Source organism: Rattus norvegicus, chromosome 5 (assembly GCF_021556685.1).
Source record: "Rattus norvegicus strain SHRSP/BbbUtx chromosome 5, alternate assembly SHRSP_T2T, whole genome shotgun sequence".
NCBI lineage: Eukaryota > Metazoa > Chordata > Mammalia > Rodentia > Muridae > Rattus > Rattus norvegicus.
In genome coordinates, this window is record NC_141538.1 from 124,604,732 (window position 1) to 124,629,092 (window position 24,361).

The following is a 24,361-nucleotide window of genomic DNA, read 5'->3' on the forward strand; positions in this document are numbered from 1 at the left end:
ATCTACCCATATCTGTGCCCCATGAGGAGAATTCTTTTCTTTCCAAAGAATATGCTGATTTCAGAAGTGCTAATGATAGCTGGGGTTAATTATATTTTCTGTACATATTCGTTCCAATTAATTTCCTTATTTTGTATGATCTGATTGGGTTACATTGGATAGGGAGTAAAAGACAAGCAGTAATCTTTTGGGAACTCTCCTTACATGTTGTCATCACTATAGATTCTCAGCTACTCAGGCCAAAGGTTACAAAGTGTGCTCCATTGCTTTGTTTCTCTTCTGCTCAGTCAAACAGTGTCTCTCTGAACTGTTTGGTATGGGAAGCGAAACTGACCAGGACTAGTAGAATGTCTGTCTTGACAAATCGGGAACAAAAAGACCAAAACTAATGGCTTCAACAATGGAAGGTGCCCTGGGAAATAAAATATAGAACAGAGGGACTGGGGGCTTGTTTACTATGATTCTGTGTATCCATCTGATGGGAAGTATAAATAGGTTTCTTTCCACAAAGGACCCGGGGAGCAGTGAATGGGGGGAATAATTGACTTGTCTTGGTATGTTTGTGAATGTGCATTTTTATCTGATGGTAAATATGCCGTTGGCCTTTGAGTCAGTCACCCACCATAAAATTTCCTCAGCCTCTTCGGCACCAAGATAACGTGCCCATCCCCCTACCAAGAAAACATTTCAAATTAGCATTAATCATCCAGTGTCTTGGTTTGGGCCCTACGGTGAAAGCCACCTACTGCAGTCGAATGCCATTCAGCAGGCAAGAAGTGATTTGCAATATAATTTAAATGAAGAGTTGGTTTCCTTTCCCATTTAGAACACACTAGTACGGAAAACCGATTGTCAGACACTCTGGTGATGTGCATCAACTTGGCTATTCACTCAGAAAATGAAGTTTCCTGAGACACGGGTACATTTAATTTATTTTTTTCCCCTGTGAAGTTAACTTCAGCTTGTTAAATACAATGACTGTGCAAGCCACAGAAAAACCAACACTATTAATTTTAATGCCTATAATGTAATGGAAGGAGATTATATTCATTTGGAATCTTTTTCCCTTTTAATAGAATGTTTACTTGCCCTGCTCCTTATGAGTTAATTATTACTTTCTCTCCATAACTCTCTACTTTTATCAGAGCAGCCAAACAGTGTGTCTGTTAATGTCCTGAGCGTAAGTATGGGTGGCGAATCTAGCATTTCATAATGGTTTATTGCTAAAGCTTCGAATGCTTGGCAGCATGATGTGTGACTGTGTATCTGACAGGAACACAACACAGCTGGTCCAGTGCAGAGCTCCGACATCTATTCTCATAAAGCATCCCCCTTTAGTCCCGCTTCTTTCTTATTCTTTGATTGTCAGGTTGAATGACTTTTCTGTGAATTATCTAGTAGTAAGTTATGATTTGGTGACTTTCTCTCTTTGCTCGTTCTCTTATCTATTTCTAGTGCATTGGCTTATTCAGTTAATAGGCATTCAGTGACACATCAGAGCTGTGTGACGTGTTAGGGATTGATGACTAATACAGGTCTCCATTTTTAGGGAACTTGCAATGGAGTAAGAAGTGGGACAAGAACCATAGCATAGGAACCATGGGACATCAGTATAAGAAAATCGGGTATTAAAAATAATGCCAGGTGTGGTAGTGCACACCTTTACCTCCAGCCCTTGTGTGGCATAGACAAGCAGGTCTCTATGAGTTTGAGGACAACTTGATCTATATATCAAATTCCACACCAGCCATGACTACAGAGTAAGACTCTGTTGTCAAACAACACCAAAAACCGAAAGGTAACAGAGGACACAGTGGAGGCAAGGCTCACTGGAAAGAGTGTTAGGGCTGGATCTTGGAACCTAAGCCTTGGCTTCCTCTTGTTCATTGTGGAAGGATGCTAACGATGTGAGAAGGCACTTCAGGTAGAAGCTCTATGAAAAGATGTCAGAGACTTTGACCTTCTGTTGGGTTACATCTCAGCAAATCCATGCAGAGCTGAAAATGCACAGAGCTTACCCATTTACAGAACATCAAGACTTGGCAATTCACTACCCTGTGGAGCACAGATCCTTCTCCTCCTGATCCCATACTTGACTGGGACCTGCAGCTCACTGCCACTACTCTGTGTGAAAAAGATGATTAGAGCATATTTGTCAGTTTGAGAAAGTGTAAAATTTCAGAAATCTAGCTTTTATTCAATGTATATCACTTTCATCCATCCCTGAGTCAGAACACTGTGAGTGGGACCATTAAACCTGTATATTTAAAAAATTTATAATGGTAAGGGCTGATACTCCCCAAGCTCCTCATCAGTCAGCCACTGTTGTAGATTGTCCTATTTGTAGTCTGAGCCTTCTGATGACTCTTGGAAGTAGGTATCTTAACCATCCCTGTTCACAAAGCAAACTCAAGCTAAGTTTGGTAACTTGCTAAATAGCAGAGGGGCTGGACTTAGCAATGATGGAGATTCAAATTCTTGACTCCAAAGTTTATGATTTTAAATGTCGTGTTCATAGCCTCTGCTCTTGAAAGCCTTCAATCAAGTCACTCAGATAGGATGTACAGTGAGTGACAGGCATGCATGCCTATGTCAGCAAAGGACAACAGCACATACAATTTAAGGAAAGGTTTAAGTGAGATGAAAAATATGTGACGTATTGAGAATCGTGTTGTTATTGCTACACAGGTAAGCACGTGCTAACTGCTGTAATTGTAATGATTAACCTTGGAATAGTGTTAGAGTCCAGCGACCCAAGAGAATTCAGATAGAGTAGTGTATATCTGAGGTCAATGACCAAGAAACTCTATAGAGTTGGTGGCAGTTGATGTAGTTTTGAATAGCTTTGGGTAAGACTCCATATAGAGAAGATCTGGGGAACAAAGTGATTGTTTCAGCAAAAAGAACATGATGCAGATATGTAAGCTGACTGGAGGATTCCATCAATGTTTAATAATGAAAGCAAATAGACCAATTGGATTGAAGTGGGGCATCCATATGGGAATGAATGAGATCAAGCAGAGAGGCAGGAGCTGTATACAGATTATGATACTCATTGACAGGCACTATTTATATTTAGTTTTCATAAAGCATTTCCTGAGGTTGTGAACTCGCTTTTTCATTGCCACAATGAGGTTCAGAGAAGTTGGGCGGCTTTTCTTTCCTTTTCTTTTCTTTTCTTTTCTTTTTTTTTATTAACTTGAGTATTTTTATTTACATTTCGAGTGTTATTCCCTTTCACGGTTTCCGGGCAAACATCCCCCTAATCCCTCCCTCTCCCCTCCTTTATTGATGTTCCCCTCCCCATGTTCCCCACATTGCCGCCCTCCCCCCAACAATCTAGTTCACTGGGGGTTCAGTCTTAGCAGGACCCAGGGCTTCCCCTTCCACTGGTGCTCTTACTAGGATATTCATTGCTACCTATGAGGTCAGAGTCCAGGGTCAGTCCATGTATAGTCTTTAGGTAGTGGCTTAGTCCCTGGAAGCTCTGGTTGCTTGGCATTGTTGTTCATAAGGGGTCTCGAGCCCCTTCGAGCTCTTCCAGTTCTTTCTCTGATTCCTTCAACGGGGGTCCTATTCTCAGTTCAGTGGTTTGCTGCTGGCATTCGCCTCTGTATTTGCTGTATTCTGGCTGTGTCTCTCAGGAACGATCTATATCCGGCTCCTGTCGGCCTGCACTTCTTTGCTCATCCATCTTGTCTAATTGGGTGGCTGTATATGTATGGGCCACATGTGGGGCAGGCTCTGAATGGGTGTTCCTTCAGTCTCTGTTTTAATCTTTGCCTCTCCCTTCCCTGCCAAGGGTATTCTTGTTCCCCTTTTAAAGAAGGAGTGAAGCATTCACATTTTGATCATCCGTCTTGAGTTTCATTTGTTCTAGGCATCTAGGGTAATTCAAGCATTTGGGCTAATAGCCACTTATCAATGAGTGCATACCATGTGTGTTTTTCTGTGATTGGGTTACCTCACTCAGGATGATATTTTCCAGTTCCAACCATTTGCCTACGAATTTCATAAAGTCATTGTTTTTGATAGCTGAGTAATATTCGATTGTGTAGATGTACCACATTTTCTGTATCCATTCCTCTGTTGAAGGGCATCTGGGTTCTTTCCAGCTTCTGGCTATTATAAATAAGGCTGCTATGAACATAGTGAAGCACGTGTCTTTTTTATATGTTGGAGCATCTTTTGGGTATATGCCCAAGAGAGGTATAGCTGTGTCCTCAGGTAGTTCAATGTCCAATTTTCTGAGGAACCTCCAGACTGATTTCCAGAATGGTTGTACCAGTCTGCAATCCCACCAACAATGGAGGAGTGTTCCTCTTTCTCCGCATCCTTGCCAGCATCTGCTGTCACATGAGTTTTTGATCTTAGCCATTCTCACTGGTGTGAGGTGAAATCTCAGGGTTGTTTTGATTTGCATTTCCCTTATGACTAAAGATGTTGAACATTTCTTTAGGTGTTTCTCAGCCATTCGGCATTCCTCAGCTGTGAATTCTTTGTTTAGCTCTGAACCCCATTTTTTAATAGGGTTATTTGTCTCCCTGTGGTCTAACTTCTTGAGTTCTTTGTATATTTTGGATATAAGGCCTCTATCTGTTGTAGGATTGGTAAAGATCTTTTCCCAATCTGTTGGTTGCCGTTTTGTCCTAACCACAGTGTCCTTTGGTTGGGCAGCTTTTCTAAAGTCGCAAAGTTGAAGAATGGTAGACAGTGGGCTGGAAACAGGAGCCATGTTCTTTTCGGTTTTGTAGCTCATCTTTTAACTATATTGTCAGTACTTATAGAATCATTTTCGTTCTGATGAAAGTTGTAGGGAAAAATAAGGAAAAAGACGTGTTAATGTGTTGACATGTTCTTCTCTGGGGTTTTGCTATCGCTCCCTTAAGCCCAATATTTTGAAAATCCAGTTAACAGACAATGTGTTCTTTCATCAGGACGGAAAGGACTGGCTCCCTGGTTTGATTCCTTGTGTTGCTTTCCGTCTCCTGCTTGTCTATCCATGCGTACCTGTTAAAACACACAACATCAGCAACACACCATCACTTGGAGTAAGAACTGACAATTAGGAGACAAGGCTGTGAATGAGGACCTCAGATGCTGGGGCTAGAATCTTCCCTCTATCTTTCCTAGCTCTGGTCACAATATGTTCTAAGTTATCGTTGTTTCTAGCTCCTTACCTGCGTAATAACAATAATAATCCTAACCAGAGGTTTATTGTTAATTTACAAATAAATTAATACATGTAATGGCTACAATCTGCACTCAAAATGCTATCTATATCTTTCATGAAATATTAACACCTGTATTAACATAAACGTGGCTTCTCTCTACTACATTTTCATAAAAGAAACTTCTTGTCTGCCCTGTTTGTGAGGGTATGGGCAAGTCCTTTCCTATTTGCTGAAGAGAGTACACAATTAAGCCTTCGCAGATGGTCATTTGGCAACATCTATCAAAATTTAAAATACACATTTTAAAATATAGTTTATTATTATTATTAACTGTACATGTGTATTTTAGTATATGTATATGAGAGCAGGTAGCCACAGAATTCAGAAGAGTGTATTGCGTGCCCTGGAGTTGCATGTCATTGTAGGCCCTCAAATCAGTGCTGGAAACCAAACCTAGGTCTTCTGCAAGAGCTTCTGCACTCTTAACTGATGAGACAGCTCTGCAGTCCTAAATTCTTTACCTTTGCTTCCACCTCAATATATTACTTCCACAGATAGACTCTTAAAGGGAACTATGTATAATTTGTAGCTTTGGTGGTTTGACTTGTGTGTGTATCAACCAGTTTAAAATCTTGAAATAGAGATTGAAGAAGATTTGAAGTTTCATGGGTTTTACATATAGTTCATCCCTTTGCTTTAGCCCAGTGCAGTGCTCAGGGCTTAACAACCCATAAACTCTTCTGTTTTAGACAGGGTTCCTCCCCAACCACTTAGTCCTAACTCCATTGTTGCAACCAAGTCAACACAGACCCACTTTTGACCTTCTGTAGTCCGCTCTCAAAACTGACATGGGCTTCTTTCATTGCAGCTGCTCCCTGCCCTTTCTCCATGATTCCTGACTTGTGGCCCTGGCAATCTCAGAAGAGCTTCACTGAATTCCCTTGCGACCAGAACCTGGGGACTCGCTTCCCCCAGCATCACCCCTGTGCAGCCTGGACACACTGACTGAACCAGTCTTTAGGACACTTGTGAGTACAATACTCGATTCTTTTATAACAGCATTTCAAATCACCCCTCAGCTCGTTCCTCTCTAATTTCATTTCTCTCTCTTCTCTCCCTTTCTGGAGCTCGCCGTTGGCCCCAGAGTTAACACCTCAGGACCCTCATGCATTTAATCACTAACTATTGACTGCGGTGGTAGGCAGCAGCTCCAAGAACTGCAAGGCATATGCTTTTGTTCTCCTGTGTGGTTCCTTTCAGGTTACTTGTCTCTCGCTTAGATTGGAAAGTAAATGGATTAGAATAAAACCAATTTGAGGGGTAAAGGAAATGTTCATGGGAACAGAAATAGAAAGTCCTACTATCATGGCTGCCTAAGATCTATAGACCTCACCGAGGAATTTAAAAAGTAATGTTTCTTATCATAAGTGACAGAAATATACTGCTTTCTGCATCAGTAGATATGAAGATTAAAGGGTCTGACCGTATTAAACAGTTTTGCACAGCACCAGGCACTTTGGGCAGTGCCGTCGGCCTTATTACCCTTCTTCGTGTGCCTATTTCAGGCCCAATTTAAGAATACAATGCAGCCTGGCTTTGCAAATTGACATCCTTTAATTTAAACTGTCTTGTGGGAGAATTAAGAAATTATGGAACAATTATTCCCCCTCAGTTGAGAGCTGGATGACATCCGGAGATTCTTGTACATTAGCCATTTGAATTGATTAAGTCACGTAATTGAATTACACCTTTGCCCCCATAATATCTCGTGGCAGATATGTTGGTGTTTCATGTTGGGAAAAGGCTCTCATAAAAATAGAACAGGGGCTGGGGTGGCAGATTGACCTGGGCAGCAAAGAAAAGCTCAGAGTAGGTAGAGGTACAAAGAGGTTTGTGGTGGTGGTGGTGAATTGAAAAAGCCAGCAATTTGTCTGGCATCACAGTGGAAATTCACAGATGGAAACCATAGTGTGCTATACAATGTATCCTTCCCCACTCTCCTTTTCTCAACATCCTTGAGCATCCAGCTTAGGGCCCTACCCTCATTCCCAAACCTTTGGCTAACATTGCCAAGGTGCAGAATTCTGGATTTAGGGCACCTTTCCTTTGTCCTCCATAGCTCACCTAGACATGCCTTCATCAAAGACACCTACTAGGAAGTAAGCAAACCCCCTTTCCTAGGCAATGAAGCCAAACTGGAAGCCTTTCCTGGCTCCCCTGTCAGTAAAACACAGTGTTTACCACACGAGGTTTGAGCTGGACACAGTTCTTTTAACCTCTGAAATAATTTCGATCATAGTATAGAGAGAGGTAGAATCCGTTAGCCAATTCTGAAAGCGCCACACTTCAAAAGGAGTGTTTGTATCACCTGCATCTTTAAAAGATTGTATTTGTTAAACCCTATTTATTTCTTTATTTTGTTCAGAGAGTTTTATTCATTAAACACAATTCTCCAAGTAATAGGTACTGATTATGTACAAGAGCTAGGCAGATGTTGATGAAGAAAAATTGGTCAAAATTTATTCCCATTCTTTAGAGGGCCCTGATAAAAGTGGAGGGGAAATATCTGGATCTGAATGCAGAAGGTGGACTGTTAGGAAGTAGAGAGCATGCTGGGAAGGAGAGGAGGAGACAAGGCTAGATACACGGAGATGGTAGTGTGTCACATTTGTATTTGGGACTATCCTGACATCCTGATGACTCCTATAGGTTTGTGTCATTAGTATGTGCTGGTAATGACAGGAAGAGAAACAGACTGAAAACAGTCAAGCCATGCATTACTTTTTCTTTTAAACTGAGGCCTGAAGAGGTGTATCCAGGTAGAGCACTGTTGACAGAAGTGTAGGGAGGAGGCAGTGGCCTTTCCATTTCCTTCCTCTCTGAAGTCTGTGCTGCCCTGGCTGGCCCTGCCCCCTCACCCTTTTCTACAACATCCATTTGGAACCCAGCAGAGAAGAAACCTCTTAGACTCCCATCTGGTGTTCAAGCTGGACGTGTGCCTTTCATTGGAAAACTCCTGTGAAGGAGAAAGGTTTAAAGCACAGCTCCCTGCACCCCTCCCCCATGCCAACATCCAGTCTGCTACCACTCTGCACAGCATTCTGAGCCTTCGAATTCTTTGTCTATTCTGTGTGGCAGGAGAACTGCTCACTCTTTTTAAAAGCCCTTTACCTTTTCTTTGCTTTTATCAAAGAACACTCTCAGAGCTTTAAAACCCAACCACAGCTATCCTCCTGAATATTTCTGTGTGGAAGGGATTAATCAAGTCTGTCAAACGCTGAGCGGTAAAATCTTTAATATTTCTAAAAGGTTTAAAGCCTGCATATTTATCGCATGCATCATTGAGAATAATCTTTCTTTTTATATAAAAAAAATTAAATGCTCATGGTGAAATCCTGTGGTGATGAGCACAGTGGGTGAGAGGCTCATGCAGGACCCCGTTGTGGTACTGGTATAGAGACTTCGGTCGAGCCATTCTCTGACATAACCTGGCTAAGAGCACCCATCTACGTCCAAATGTGTTTACGCTAAGGTTAATGATGGAGTTTGAGCATGTGGGTGCTCAAGAGAAAACGGGGAAGAATGAGCACACAGCAGACATTTCTCTGAGTGCTTGCTACATGGGAGGAACTATGTCTGTATATCGAGGAGTTCTTACGTTTTAATTTTCGCAACACTCTTTTGTCCCGAACCCTATCTAACTATTTTTTGATAGAGAGTACCAAGGTCCCAAGATGGAAACCTCTTTCTCAAGCTCATATAAACATCCATTGACAAACCTGGGACTTGACCCCGTGCTTGTCTAATTCTTTTGTTGTACAAGTATAGCAGCAAGTCCAGGAAAGTATCCATTTGTCTTGGTTAGTGTTTCTAGTGCTAAAACTCCATGACCATAAACAACTTGAGGACGAAAGGGTTTATTTCATTTTACAGCTCATAGTCCATTTTCTAGGGAAGTTGGGGCGGGAATTCAAGGCAGGAACCTAGAGGCAGGAACTGGAAGCACAGGTCATAGAAGAGTGTTGCTTACATATACTCTCCATGGTTTGCTCAGCCTGTTTCTTATATTATCCAGGACCACCAGTCCAGGAGTGGTAGCCCTCACAATGAGCTAAGTTTTTCCACATCAATACTCAACTAAAAACATGCCCCACAGGCTTGTCCACAGGGTAATATGGTGGGGAAATTCCTCAGTCTAGGCTTGTTTTTCTCAGAGAGATGTCTCTAGTTTGTGTCAAGTCCACATAAAAGTAACTAGCATACCACTCAAATGCTGACTGTCAAAGGTGGTTGGACTGAGATGTCTAAGGATTCATCATTATTTTGTAGACAGTATAGTTAGTGGGACATGATTATGAAAATCTAAGATGCTTTGCTTAATCCAATAGAGAATTTCTTAGAATAGAGATTCAGTTGTATGACACATTTGTCCCCTTTTTTATTTAGAAAGTACCTTTTTATGTAGTCTAATGTACACTACTTGGTCTCCCTGAGAAGTAATATTAGCATTACTGTCATTTGACAAATGGAGAATCCGAATCCTAAAGGCATAAGTTATGTCTTTGGGTATACAAGCAAAGCAATTACAATGATGCTCAAACTGTTCCTCTTAGTCCAGAATATTTTCAATAATATTATTTTACACACACACACACACACACACACACACACACTCTCATATGTATGAGTGTAGAGTTACATGATCAACTAGTAGTGATTAGAGGCCAACCTCAGACATGTGCCCGTGTCTTCTAGCTTGTCTAAGGACAGTTTTTCCTTGTTTTTGTCTGCTGAGAGTACAAGGCTATCTGGATGATGAAGTTCTAAGGACTCCCCTGCCTTCTCCTCCCACCCTGCTGCATTAGAACTCAGATTTTATGTAGGGATTCAAGGTTAAGTCTTGATGCTTGTGTGGCAATCTCTTTACACAGTAAACCTTCTCTCCACCCCGCCACTAATATTTTAGAATTGTTTGTTTTATATCTGAGAATTGAATGAGTAGAAGAGTTGGAATTTTATTGATAAAAAGTTTATAGTTTCTAGAGTGCTTTGTCAGTTGTCAAAATATATTGGATTGAAATTTAATGTTTTTATTTGAAAAGTTTTACAAACACTTTTCATTTAGAAGATGTAAAGAGTTATGTGTTATTTTATGGGTATGCATACATAATAATTTACATCTTTATTGGCAAATAAAATAAAGCTTTGAAGCTTAAAAAGACTTCAGAGACCTGTGCGTCTGATTTTTACGTTTTGCAGCTGACGTCCCAACACTGACAGTGGTGAAACCAAACCCATACAGCATCCTGTGATGGAAGAAATGTTTCTTTCTTCTGTTGGGAATGGGAGATACAAAATAGGAAAACTTTTATTCAAAGTACAGAGAGTGTTATCTGGAAAGGTAATGGAGATTTAAATTATGGGACCATATTCAACAAGAGGTATTCAAAAGAGACAGGAAGAACTGTATGGCACACTGATAACATGGGCAGGGGCCTCTTATGGAAGGTCAAGTTTGTTGTTTCAATATAATGAGTTATATCATTGTATTCTTAGACTGCTGCCATAGAGGGCTATCTACATAGTTAGACCCCTGGGCAGACAGGATGTGACTTCTGCCTCCTCTACATCATACTACCATTTGGCATGAGGTAGCACAACCCAAGGAAAGGCCTCAGGACTGGAAAGATGTGCAGTCTCAACCTCATCCTATGCAAGAGTAGACACTCTGTGTTTGGCAAATCCTTGGAAACAGTAAAGAATAAGTGGTACAGAGATGGCTTTCTCCATATAGGCTACCAGGAAGACAATGGGTCGACTTCGGACGGGATGTTGTTTCTCCAGCTTGTATTCTGCACACTATAATTCCCATCTATAGAGAAACAGAAGTGAATTTTTCAGTACTGCATACTGCTCTGGAGGATTGGCCCAGGCACTGGGCTTTTCCCATGTGCATGTGGGAATGCACATGCACATGCAAAGGGCATGGTCTTTTCCAGATGGGGAAAGAGGTCTTAAGTGCTGCAAGTTGGCATTCAAAACTCTTAAGGGTTCCATTAATTCTCTCAACCTGTGTCAGCGTATTTGATATGCTAAGCATTCAACTGGGCACGGGCCTACAGAGCACCCACAAGTCTCTTAAAAGTTGTACTGGCCGAGAAAGGGCAGGAAGCTTAATATATCAGCTGAGGCTCTTGGGTTTGGGGACCTGTGAGTGAATCAAATGCTCATTGCATTAGTTAGAATAAGCTTCCTTCATCAACAACCCTTCCCACTCTTAGACTTAACACAACTGGAGGGTATTATTCTGCTCACCACATCTATTTGGGGAACTGGGTTGCTTTCCAGTCTTATATTACCATTCCCTTCTCATGTTCCCAAGCTGTTTGAAGAAGAAAGAAAAAGAAAAATCCCACTTGATGGGTTTGGAGTCAATCTTACTGAATGTTGCCTGCATCCCTTCTAACTGTATTCATTTGGCTGGAGGTCAGCAACAGAACCCACTGAATTGTGAAGGAACAGCAAATAGCGTTTAGCTAGAGCAGAAGTGACACAGATGTACTTCGGTCTCAACATGGTCCCTTAATCTGTTCTTATTCAAACTTAGGCAAATGTTCTTGACCATGTCAAAAGGCCCCATCAGAAAGCATGATAGTCTCAGGTAGAGAGAAAGCTCTGCGGACAACTTCACCAGCACACAGTGTCCTAAAGGATCCTGCCCTCAGGATTCCTTTTCTATTGTTGTATCTCTATTGTTGTATTGTAAATTAGAAAGAGTAGAGATTTGTGACCAAACAAATCTATCCCCGTGAAGGTTTTTGAAATTTTGAAAACGAGCAAGAAACAAACTTTCACAAGTGAGAAACGAGTTTTGGTGTTTTGTTCCCCTTCAAGTAAAGTAGAAATGAAATAAAAGTGATCCCTAAAGGCTCTTTGATGTTGGTAATGACATATGGACAGAAGGGAGGAGTGAAACCTCACAACAGTCTTTTCCATGCAAACATATGCTTAGGTGTGTAGTCGCAGACACCTAAACACTAGAAGATGCTTCATTAACACATGTATGAATTTCTCCCCAGAGAGGAATAAGGACGCCTTTCCATTCCGTTGTTTCTTTACATATATTTTCTTCTAAACTTGCCTTATCTTTTGTAACTATGAAAAGTAAGACAAGGCCTGGTATGATGGCTCAACAGGTATGATACCTCCCACTAAGGATCAAAGTTGAAATCCTCATGTAGAAATTGAGTCAATATGGTAGCCTGCCTATAAACCCTGGCACAAAAACTAGCTAACCAGATTAGCCAAAGCAGTCAGCTCCAGTTTCATTAAGAGACCCTGCTTCAGTAAAATGGGTAGAACGGTGAAAGGAGACAATGTCAACCTCAGGCCTCCACATGCACAAACATACTTGCCTATGAACATGCTTACACATATGCAAGCATATCACATACATACAGTGCCTGAACAAAAGAAAAACAATTACACTTATTTTTAACAAAGTAGAAAGAATGACATTGGAAGTCTGGATCATGTAGAGACTTCTTATGCCATACATCTTGGGATGTGAGCAAATAATGCCCTACCATTGTTTTGAGAGAGATGGGGAAATAGTCTGCTTGAGATCAGAGGACACCATGGAAGTCAAAGGTTACACACACTGAGATGTGAGTAACACATTGCTCACCTAGGTTGGACAGCACAAGTCTCAACTGTAAATTGCCTTTCAAAACTGAAGTAATTTCTGGCTGTGATGAGACATGCCTACAGTTCCAGTTTGGAAGATAGATCCAAAGTTCAAGTAACCCTCAGTTACTTAGCAAATGTATTAACCTGGGATACCTGAGAGCATTTGTTCTGAACAGGTAACTGATTTCAAAACTCAAGACCACGGCAATGGGTTCAAATCTGGGACTATTGTCTAGTGGTTGATTGCCTCTGGGTATATAACATTACAGCTCTGAATGTCCTTGTAAAGTAGAAATGGTGTCCTTTCCTTTATAGTATTAGGGTTGTGTTAAATATGATAATATCTTCAAATATGGGCTTTATATGCAATTTAATTTATATAGATATTTGCATTTTCTGTACATGTTTGCATTTGTGTGTATATGAGTGTATAAATGCTATACTATGCCTACCCACCCAAGCACCTGTAACTAGACATAGAGGAGTGCACTGTGGCATAAAAGCGCTTTCCTTATTGTACCTCTTTCTATCTTCTGAAGACTTCTTTCCCCATCCCATACCCTACATTTCCCTAGACTTACCACTAGGACCATCTGGAGTTTTATTCCAGGGAGACTGTGCCTGGGACTTTCACCTGCAGTGTGGAGAAGTTGCTACTGAGACTTCTGCCCTGTCAAATTTCAGTTTGGTATGGGCAAGCCAGGCTCATTCTATAGCCAGTTTGTATGTCAACTGTAAAACAGGAGGAGCATCCTTGCCTAAAAGTTCTAAGCAAGACATCCCTATGCTAAACAATTCTGGGCCAGCATTGGACATGGTTAGTTCAGGAGTTCTTGGACTGCGACACCTCTCAGTGCTTGCAGGAAAGACAAGCCTGGGCTTCAGAGTCATTTTCTCAATTCTGTCTGGGCCAGTCCCTAAGGACCATCCAAGCAGTTCCCAAAAGAACACACATGTGCAGAACTAGGCACCAGGCTCTTCTACCCCGGGCTTACCTTGATATTGTGTTTCTTTCAGCAAGGAGTCCTATTTTTCTCTCTTTTTGGTCCTCTTGGGCATATATTTATTCAACCGTTTAGCTGGACAGAGAAGGTGTTATTCATGTGTCACGTAGGTTATCTACACTCTTTCTCTTGTACAGTGGAAAGGGTTGAGTTGGTCGAGAATCTTGGAGGGTCCTTGAACATCCTGCCTACAGGGCTTCTGCATCATTAAAATGGTGCTCCGTAACTTCTAAGAGAAAATATGCAAGGAAATAGCTCGTTTGCAACTTAGAACTCATTCAAATCCTAGCCTAGACTCCAATTTATGCTGCCAAGAAGCCTATTGCTGATTATGCTGGATGCCCCATAAATTAATGAGAGCTGGACTTAGAGGTGACAACGATCGCTGAGCCTGTGGAGCAGAAAATGCAACACTAATACATATGTTTCAGAAATGTCCCTTTGTCTATATATTTGGAGAAGAAAGTGCTGATGAGGATCAATTTCATATTGACTTTAAATTTTTCAATTGACCCAGTGCTCTTTTTATTAAGTAATGCACAGGAGAACGTTTCATCCCAGGCCTATTTGATGGCTTGGAGAATTCCCTTCAGAATCCAGTAAGCTGGATAGAATTTGAAATGCAATTCATTCATGTATTCTTTTATTCATTCTTTAATAAATATTTATTGAGCAGCTGCTATGTGCTTAATTCTAGAAATGAAGCTAGAATGTGAGTAAGACCCAATCTGCCCTCAAGGAATCTAAACTCTAATGAGCTAGCCAGCCCCATCAACATACAGCCCTGCCCTGAGCCGTTGCCGCTTATTATGAGTTGTGTAACTGGTAGGAAAGTACTTAGAACTGACTCAGTATGCTTGGCACTTGATAAGACCTAGCTTCTTTTGAATGAATGAATGATTGGAAGAATACATGATATGGTCCTTTAACTGAATTTTGAAGTGGCACAACAACTGGTTAAGTAGAAAACAAAAGTCATTTGGGATTGAGGAAGCCCAATGTGTAAGTCAAGGTGTTTTGATGTTTTAAATGTCTCCCAGAGCAAAAGGGGAGGAAGACGTAGGGCCAGCTACTCTAGAAGACAGAAGGATCTTGGATGCTAAGTGGGCATTTATGCAAATAGAATAGACCCGTTTCTAGAAGAGGCCATTCAAGGTCCTCATGCTGTAGGAACACATCTGGCTACCCAGTGAATGGTTCAGTTGTGACTACTTCCTCTAGTTGGACCAGAGATGGAAAGTAGAACAGGAAGTGATTGCTCTTACCTTTGGATGCGCATCTGAACACACTACAGGTAGACTGTAGGCCAGTGTAGAGACAGCCTGATAGAAGAACCGAAGGCCTGCTTTCCGAAAGGCCTGATTCAAATCCTGTTTGGCCACATTATCAACTACAGCACTTAATTCTGGAAGCTGGGATCCTCTCTCTGTCCCTGCTGTGTTGGGCAATATGCTATGAAATGTTTTCTCCTTTACTGCTTTCCTTCGCGTGCTTTTCTCAACTACCATTTCCCACATTCTTAGTTACTGTCTGTATGCCTGCAAGTGGTGCTATTCTGTTTTGTCTTAATCCTGTTTAAGTCTTAAGCAAGTCTGGGCAAACATGAGCGTCTCTCTTTTGAACACCTGCCTCTGGGATAACCTCCCTGTGCTGTGCATAGCAGCCTGAAATCTTGTGCTCTCTTGAACTTGATGCGATGCCTGTAGTGGCCTGGTTGATTTATGGCTGCTTGCTCCTCTGTTTGATGTTAGAACAGTCAGCTGAGATGTAGCGCCTTCATTCCACTCACCTGCTGGCATCTTCATGTTTGGTCAATAGCTTGTTAACTACTCTGAGGACAGGGACTGCCCTTCCTGGCTAGCATTGAGAGTGGTCTCTATGGTAACTGCATCCCAACAGAGACCATGTTCATTCTTTAAGGCTTTCCTCTTCTATTTTTCTCTGGTGAATTCTGAGTAACTTGTAAGGTTTGGAGCCCTGTCTCACCCTACCAGGAGGCTAGTGCTGATTGAAAGTTTCACACAGGAGCTGAACAAGACACGCTGCTTTCTTCTGGCTAGACTGGCTTGCTCTGTGTTGCATTTGGGCCAGGCCTGCTGGGACCTGTCATGCCTCCTTTATTGTTGCTCTTTGTGGCGGTCGCCAGCTACTGCTCTTGGTCTCTCAGAAAGCTTTGCTGTGGATTTTCCAGATCTCCCTGCTCATTAATATCTTGCAACAATCACCTCTTGAGTCCTGCCATTCTGTGGGTGCTTTTTCTTGTTGTCTCTCTTTGTTTAGTCATCTCTCATCTCCTCAGAACTGACTTCCAGGCTTTCTGTTCTTCATCTGTACCAAAGAAATTATGTCAAAGATACTCATGTAGACTGCTCAGATGTAGTACAGAAGGAAACCATCATTTATATGAGAGAGGATGCTAGAGTATTCAGTCTGCTGATGACATTGGGCTCAGCAATAATACAGGTGATACCAAACCTCATGTGGAGAGCTGTGTTCCAGGCATTGTAGTGAGCTCATTACATCCTTACAATGCCTTGGCAAGGGACATATTCCTTTGTCCTCCTCATCGTGTAGATAATGACACTGAGACAAGAGAGTGTTCAGAAATCGGAGTTGGGGTTCTCACTGATGAATACCATTTCTAGGACTCAAACCCAAGTTTGAGAATATTGCTGCGATGATCTTGAACATCTTACTCATTTGTGAAGAAGTAAAGAAACTAAAAGATAGATAAATACTACTTAAATATCACTTTATACATATATAGAAAAACTATAACCATATCTCCATGCATTTATTTTCTTGTTTAGCAATTAAGTGATGGATCAATAATATAATATTTATTATTGTTGTTGTTATTATTGTTAATCTCAATTTCTCCAGCCTACTTATATGATAAAGATGACCTTTAAAGGACTAAAAAAGCCTGGCTTCCAGTCCTTTTATAATCTAGACTCAAGAAAAGTTTACAAATTTTCTTCCATAAATTTCTTTCTTTTCTCCAAATTTCTCCAGATATAAAAAGAAGTATGCCTCACTAGAAACCTTGAAGGCATGGTCACTCTCCCATGTTTTTGTTCGGTCCATTTCTCTGCACTAAGTTCTTTCCAAAGACACCATGATTGCTTATTTCTGCAATGCTAGAAATTGAGATGTGGAGACAGGAAGATCATGATTTTTGAGACCTCTGTGAGTTTCAGGACACCCTAGATTTTATGCAGATCCACTGTTGTCTTAGTCACCATTCTATTTCTGTGACGGGATACCATGATGGCTCTCTTATGAAAGAAGACATATACCTGGGGGCTGGCTTAGAGTCTCTGAGGCTTAGTTGATTATCATTGTGGTAGCGAGCAAAGAGGTCAACTCCTGCTCCAACAGTGTACCTCCAAACCCTTCTAACCCAGGGAATAGAGCCATTCCCTGACAACTAAGCTTCTTCAAATATATGGCTATGGGACTTATTATTGTGCAAATCATCACATTATACTCCCTGGTCTCCATAGACTTGTGGCCATATCATAAAGCAGAAATGCATTTAGTCCAATTTTTAAAAGTTCCCATAGCCTATCAGTCTCAACACTGATTAAATGCCCAAAATCTGTTCTGAGACTCAAGGAAATTTATTAACTGTAATCTCTGCAAAACCAAAAAGAATATCATATTCTTCTAAAATATAATATATATATACATATATATATATATATATATATATATATATATATATATATATAATCTCAGAAGGGAATAAAGGGAGCATGGTGAGGAAATACTGGACCAAAGCAAGACAAAAAATAAGTAGGGCAATCTCTATATTCTGTACTTGCATATCTGATGTCAAAGCATTCTTCCAGTTTTGTTGATGGCAACCAACTTTTTCACTTGGGCCAATTCCACACTCAGGCTGCAGTTCTCGTTGACAAGTATCCAATGACTCTGGTATTGCCAGCATCTTGAGGTCTCCAGTAATATTCAGGCATCACCTTCACAAGTTCACACAATAGCCTCTCTGAGCCTCCATGCAGGGACACCCCTGACAAATGCCTGCCTTCAGCAGTCTTCCTTAGCTATGGAGGAAGATTCCATAGCCCTTTTCTTATATTCTTAACTCTAAAGCCAGAACCATGTGGCTAAAGCTACCTAGTTCTACTCTTTGGTGGAACTGGAACTTGGCCCCCTCTTTTAATTAAATTTGCAACAGTGTTCTATTGTTAATGGTTCCCTTCTCTTCTTCATCTTTGTTTTAAATACTTTTTACACTTAGGAAGCTTAGCTATATGGGTCTTGCCCTGAGGTCATAACTCCCTTTATTACATTTATTATCAGTCTTTTCTTTAAACATTTTTAAAACATTCTTTAAACATCTCCTTGAGCACTGGGCTTATCTCAATTACACTTCCTAGTGCCCCATGTTTCTTAGACTGTATATTCTGCAGTTATCTTTGTCCAGCTTGCAGGTTTCTTTTCATTATAGTTGTGCATAAGAATGATTACTAATATACTCATGACAGAGTCAATCCTCTGCCAATGACATTAATACAAAACTCTTCAATTTAGCCTCAGGCAGATTTTTTTTTTTATTTTTGGACAAGGGAAGAAAACAGCCACATTCTTCACAAAAAATATCACAAGAATAGCCTTTACACCACTTACTAATACTCTTCCCATTCTGAAACTTCCTTATCTGGATTCCCACAGCTCACATTGCATTCATCTCCCAGGCTTCTACTAGAAGGGCCCATTAAGCCATGCTCAAAATGTTTAACTACTTTCTATTCCAAAGTCCCAAAGTCTTCCATATCCGCCAATAAGCACCATGGTCAGGCCTATCCTAGCAACATCTTTCACCCTGGTGCTGATCCATAGGTTGAAAGGAAAGAGAAAGAGGTACAAGGCCATGTTTGAGCTTTTTGACACCTCAAGCCCACCTCCAGTGACATACTTCTTTTAACAAGACCACTCCTATTATAATAAAGCCATAGCTCACAATCCTTCTCAAATAGTGCCTCTCCATGAACCTATGGGAGACATTCTTGTTCAAACCATCACACCAGTCTCAACCAAAACAAAACACCCAAAGTCTAGTTTTTTTTTTTAAGATTTATTTATTTATTATATATAAGTACACTGTAGCTGTCTTCAGACACACCAGAAGAGGGCATCAGACCTCATTATAGATGGTTGTGAGCCACCATGTGGTTGCTGGGATTTGAACTCAGGACCTCTGGAAGAACAGTCAGTGCTCTTAGCCGTTGAGCCATCTCTCCAGCCCCAAAGTCTAGTTTTTTAATGTGTCCCATTTTTCTCTTTCTCCTTGTTCCTCCTTTCTAAACATTTAGGCTTGGCTCAAACTGTCAAGTTTTCCAAACCTTCTCCTTGTCCTCATTTCCATCAACAAGAGTCCACTCATTCTCTACCCATCCTCTCACCTGTCAGCCCTTTACAATATTCTCAATCCAAGACTTAGCTATCCCCCTATTTATTTTTCTCCTGGATAACAGACATCCTTCTCCTCAATGCTGATGTGAGAAAGGAGGATTAGGAAGGAAAGATCCACATCATTGACTAAGGTGTAGGCTTGTCTTGTGTCTGGTACTGTCCTGTTTAATGAAAGTCTGTCCTTTCAATGTATGTATTTTGTTTCCATTTTAAAATTTCATCTTATAATTCTTTATATTCTGTTTTATCCTTTTCTCATTTTGCTTTCCTTTACATAGCCAAAGGATGTGTTTCTAAAATTACTTTATGTCTGAAGCATTCAGGTTTCAGGTGTCTTTAGTAAATTGCCTGCTAATAGCTGGTGAGGATTTGTAGAAAGTGAAGGGCTGATCTTGAGTTCAGGACATGAGCGATCTGCTCTGAGCAGGCTAAGAGTATGACACCTACTGCTCTTGCTACTCTACCATGGATCCAGGGCTTCTGGGCATTTCATTTCAGATGATAACCCACCCCCAGCACTAAGGGATGCTTTACTATGGTCTGCTCATGTTATTGCCAGTCATTTATTGGATGATCCACTGTTCTCAGGTGCCATATGCTTTTCTAATACCATGTGACTCATCCTTAGGATCAGTCACCTTCTAATGGGCACATGAGGCTGTTCAGATAAGTAAAGTGAAGATACAAGCAAGAGGTCATGGTTTGTAGTCTAGTGTCTTTTACCCATTCTTCCTACAGAATTTATATATTTGCATAGTTCCTGTGTGTTTTTACTGTTGCTTTCCTTTATCAAGCATTACGTATTTCTATGTACATGATGCAAATGCCTATTTTCTCAACAGCCATGTGAATTAGATATTCTTGCCTCTACTATAGTCAAGAAAACAACGCAGACAGGTCAAGTGAATTCCCCTAGGCCCAGAGCTGAATGTCCCACATGACTCTGTGTTATGCCTGAGACCTTTAGACCTTTCCAGCATGCCATACAGATGAACTCTTTTCATCTTCCAGAGCAGCCCCTTGGCTGCACTCAGCCATCTCCCATGACACTGTCCCTGTCCTCTGAATTTTGACTGGAAATATGTCTAAAATCATGTTCCAGGACAGTTTTCTGCAGCAAATACCTAGTTGTGCACATAGACCCAGTCTAACAGTTTCTGATATTCACTTTGCTTTGGGCATATCACATTTCGTCTTCATATCAAGTCAGTTGGGGGAAAAAGCCACCTTAATTGACATAGGAGGGAACAGAAGCTTAGATTATGCCTTTCTTAACATCATAAAATATGCCTGCCTCCAGTACACACTGATGCACCCTCCCCCCATCCCCAACCTCAGGGAGACTTTGGATAATGTGGAACATAGTCTGAGAAGATTTCATGAAGAAGAGGAAGGCTAATGGCACCACAGAAAGCTTATCACACAGCTGCTGGAGTGTATTGCGAGGCAACGAGCATGTTATTACAGCTATGATTGGGTTTCCATGTACTTCTCAAATCAGATGTGTAAATATAATCAAAAACATTTCTCTCTGCAGCACAGACCTCCAGCGGGCTCTACCTGGCATCCTGGTTCTGAGAGAAGATAATAAATTAGCACTAATTAGCTTTCCCGCATGCTGAAGAAAAACTCTTGTCACAACTGGATAAAAAGGATAAAAAGAACTGCCCTGGGCCCCTCTTAAGGAGAGTGGTCTGTGGTGGGGTGTGAGGTGGATGGAGCATGGGCTTGCCTGATGTGTGACCTGTCCTGCCCCAGCTTGTGATCTTGCCATCTCTCCCCTCTAGCATTTGTGTTTTCCTCTCATCCTGCATCCCTTCCCAGTGGCTATCCTCACAGAGTCCTAGATTTCACTATCAGGAAGACTTTCCCACAGGAACTATCTACTTTATTTATACAGAAACAGAGTAATATAGGGTATAGTATGACCAGGCTTACCCTTGAATCCTGAGGATGCAGAGATAGATAAGAACTGAACTTTGTCTTTATGGAAGTCCTATTTAAATGGGAAAATAATATAAAAAAACTATTTAATTTTAGTAACAGGGGCATGACCATACCCAGGAAAAACATTCTTTTGTTTAATCTCTGCAAGAGGTTATTTTTTTTGAAAAAAAAATTCTTCTCTCATACAATACACATTGACCACAACTTCTTGTCCCTTTCTCCCCTCTTCCCAGTGCCCTCAACCCACAGATCTACAGTTCCTCCATTTCCTTTCAGAAAAGAGCAGACAACCTCCCCCCAGTGATATCAACCAAACATGCATAATAAAATACAATAAGTCTAGCTTGGAGATCCTGTCCACTTAGGCAGTGTCTGGCATGGACTCCCCCTGTGGGTTGGGCATCAGATTAGACCAGTCACTAGTTGGCCAGTCCCACAATCTCTGACCCACCATTGCCCAGCATATCTTGCAGGCAGGACAGGTTGCAGGTAGTAGGTTTTATGACTGGGTTGGTGTCCCAGTCCTTCTACGGGGTGCCTATCCTAATTACAGAAGTTGACTAATCATGGCTCCATGTCCTCCATTAATAAAAGTCCTTGCACAGGGCACCCACATAGGTTCTAAGAAGTTTCTACTGTACTAGCTTTCTATATCACCCTTTAAATGCCCACCTATTCCCAGTCATCTCTTTCTGTAGTCTCTCTCTCCATCATCCCTCCACTGCCTACTAGATCTTTTCTGTTCCACAAGAAATTATTGTGGCTATTTGTGGACTGGGAAGTAATCTCAAGGAGATAAGTCATGTCTAGTAGGTGTTGGAGCTCTGATCCCAATGCAGAGTCTCTTAGCTACTAGATTACATTGTCTTGCCTAGACATTCAGGATACCATAAAATAACCAGAGCCATCAGTAAGTCATGGGGTGGGGGGACTGTGGCCATGAGATGTGCACCAGCTCAGTGATCAAGCTGAGCTTTGTTGAGGATGACTATTGAACAAAAGCAAGAAAGAAATAATCATGAAGGTTTTTTTTAAATTTACTTTTACTGCTTAGTGTGTGCACATATGCATGGGAGTGGATGCAATGTGTTGGGGGAGGGTATATGTATGTCAAGGTCAAAGAACAACCTGGTAAGATCAATTCTCTCCTACCTTTAAAATGGGTTCTGGAGATTCAGGCTAGCATTAGAGCCATGGTTCTCCCCCTTCCTATTGCTGTGACCCTTTCATACAATTTCTCCTGTGACCCCCATCCATAAAATTATTTTGTTGCTATTTTGTAACTGTAATAATGCTACTGCTCTGAATCATAATACAAATGTCAAATATGTAGGAATTGGACACATGACTCCTGTGAAAGGGTTGTTTTACACCCAAAGGAGTCACAACCCCACAGGTTGAGAACACCTGCATTAGTGGATACAAAGTATATTTTACTAGTGAGCCATCTAACACCACAAAGGAAAAGAAAAACATTTTAGATGGAAGAGTCAAGACATTGATGTATGAAAGAAAGCCATGAGAACAGACATGGAGGAAGATGTGCCATGAAGGGTTCATGTGGAGGCAAGCTCTATGCTAATTCACTTACACGACAAATCTACTGAGTGCCTACTGTGTGTCAGGTATGTTGATAGCCTGAGGATCAATGTAGTGATATCACAGAGCCCATACCCTTAAGACTTTCAGTATTTTGACACACTGCTTTTCCAGAGGGACCAATCTTATTCTTCAAATGGCACTTGGCAATGTATAGATAGCTAGCCTTTGGTTGAAACTGAGGGGTGATACCAATGTGTGGTGAGTAGAAGCCAGAGCTTCTATAAAATATTCTTAACACACAGGACATCGCCCCACATACACAGTTGTCTGACCTAATTGTCAATAGGTCTAGTGAATGACAAGCCAGGGGGAGGAATTTACCCACACCTTTCCCGTATAGTGTATCTTCCAGCAAGGAAAGATAATATCAGATGGGGTGGCAGCTAAAAACCTCTGTCATCGTAAATGACCTCTCAACACAAAAGAAATCAGTTTAATTGCCCGGGCTCTTTTATGAGCAACCTCTGATGACCCTGAAAATGCTTTCCCACCACCTCTGGTTCAGATCCACTCAGCTCTTATAAGAATCTATGGCTCCCACAAAGAGGATGTCAGGCAGCTTCTTCCTTCTTAATCAAATTAAGTAAATAGTGTCTCTACAGAAGCACCACACAGCTGAGGAATTTATTACAAATTACCTAATAGCTTGGTTGCTTCTTCCACGGGTGAGAAGTTGATCAGAGCTCCTCTCCACTTCCCTCCCCCACTCCACGTTAAACAATATGTATCAGACCTGGCTCACCAGTAACAATGCTTGGATCTCAACTGTTTTCTTAAAGTGAAAGTCCACTTTTCATGGTTATTTCAAACACACCAGAGCTTCCTGGCTGTTCTAATGCTGGCTGATAGTAGAACAGAGAGAGCTGGCTATGGCTGAGATGGGGGGAACTTCAGGCTCTGCTTCTGAAGGATGAAAAGAATGGGGTCAGGGGGCTGGGGCAGGCTCCTTGGACCAGCCCTGGCTGTCCAAACTCAATCTCACAGGTCTTCTTGCCCACCACTGCCCTTCCCTGTGTAACCTTAAGCAACCTTTATACTTCAGCTCCCCAAACTTCAGTGTTTATCAGAAAGAGTTAAGAATCAGCTGAGTGCCTTGTTGGGTTATTAGGGTCTATTGTGGTGAAGCTATCGACAAAGAGTAACGGCACAAAAGAACACATGCCCTCAGCAAAAGGGGACAGGCTGATACTGTTCCACCAAGATCTGGCTTCTGGAATGTGGGGTGTGTCAAAGAAAAAAACAGAGCAGCTCTTGTGGCTTAGTTACTTTTCTTGTCTGTTAAGCACAGACAAGGAGGGAAGGGATTCCTTGCGCCATGGTCGCTCCTTAGTGATTCATGCAAGCCAGCCCATGTCTCAGGGTACAGGCTGGGCTACAAGGAAGCTCACTGACAGATCAGAGAGAACACGAGGAAAATCAATTAAAAGGGCCTTTCAGTGAAGGAGGGGGTGGGAAATGCCTAGCATTAATCCCAAGAGATACCTGAATTTCCATAGCAGGCAAGGC

General features: G+C 41.4%; 1 protein-coding gene across 4 annotated transcripts in view; it reads left to right on the plus strand.

Moving 5' to 3' along the window:
• The window catches only part of Dab1 (DAB adaptor protein 1), a 1,118,143-nt gene that overhangs the window by 315,936 nt on the left and 777,846 nt on the right, over positions 1-24,361 (plus strand). For all 4 annotated transcript variants that reach the window (XM_087660519.1, XM_087660515.1, XM_087660524.1 and 1 more), the window contains exon 2: positions 6,043-6,202. The gene's annotated coding sequence lies outside the window, so the exon portion shown is untranslated. The remainder of the gene's footprint in view (positions 1-6,042; positions 6,203-24,361) is intronic.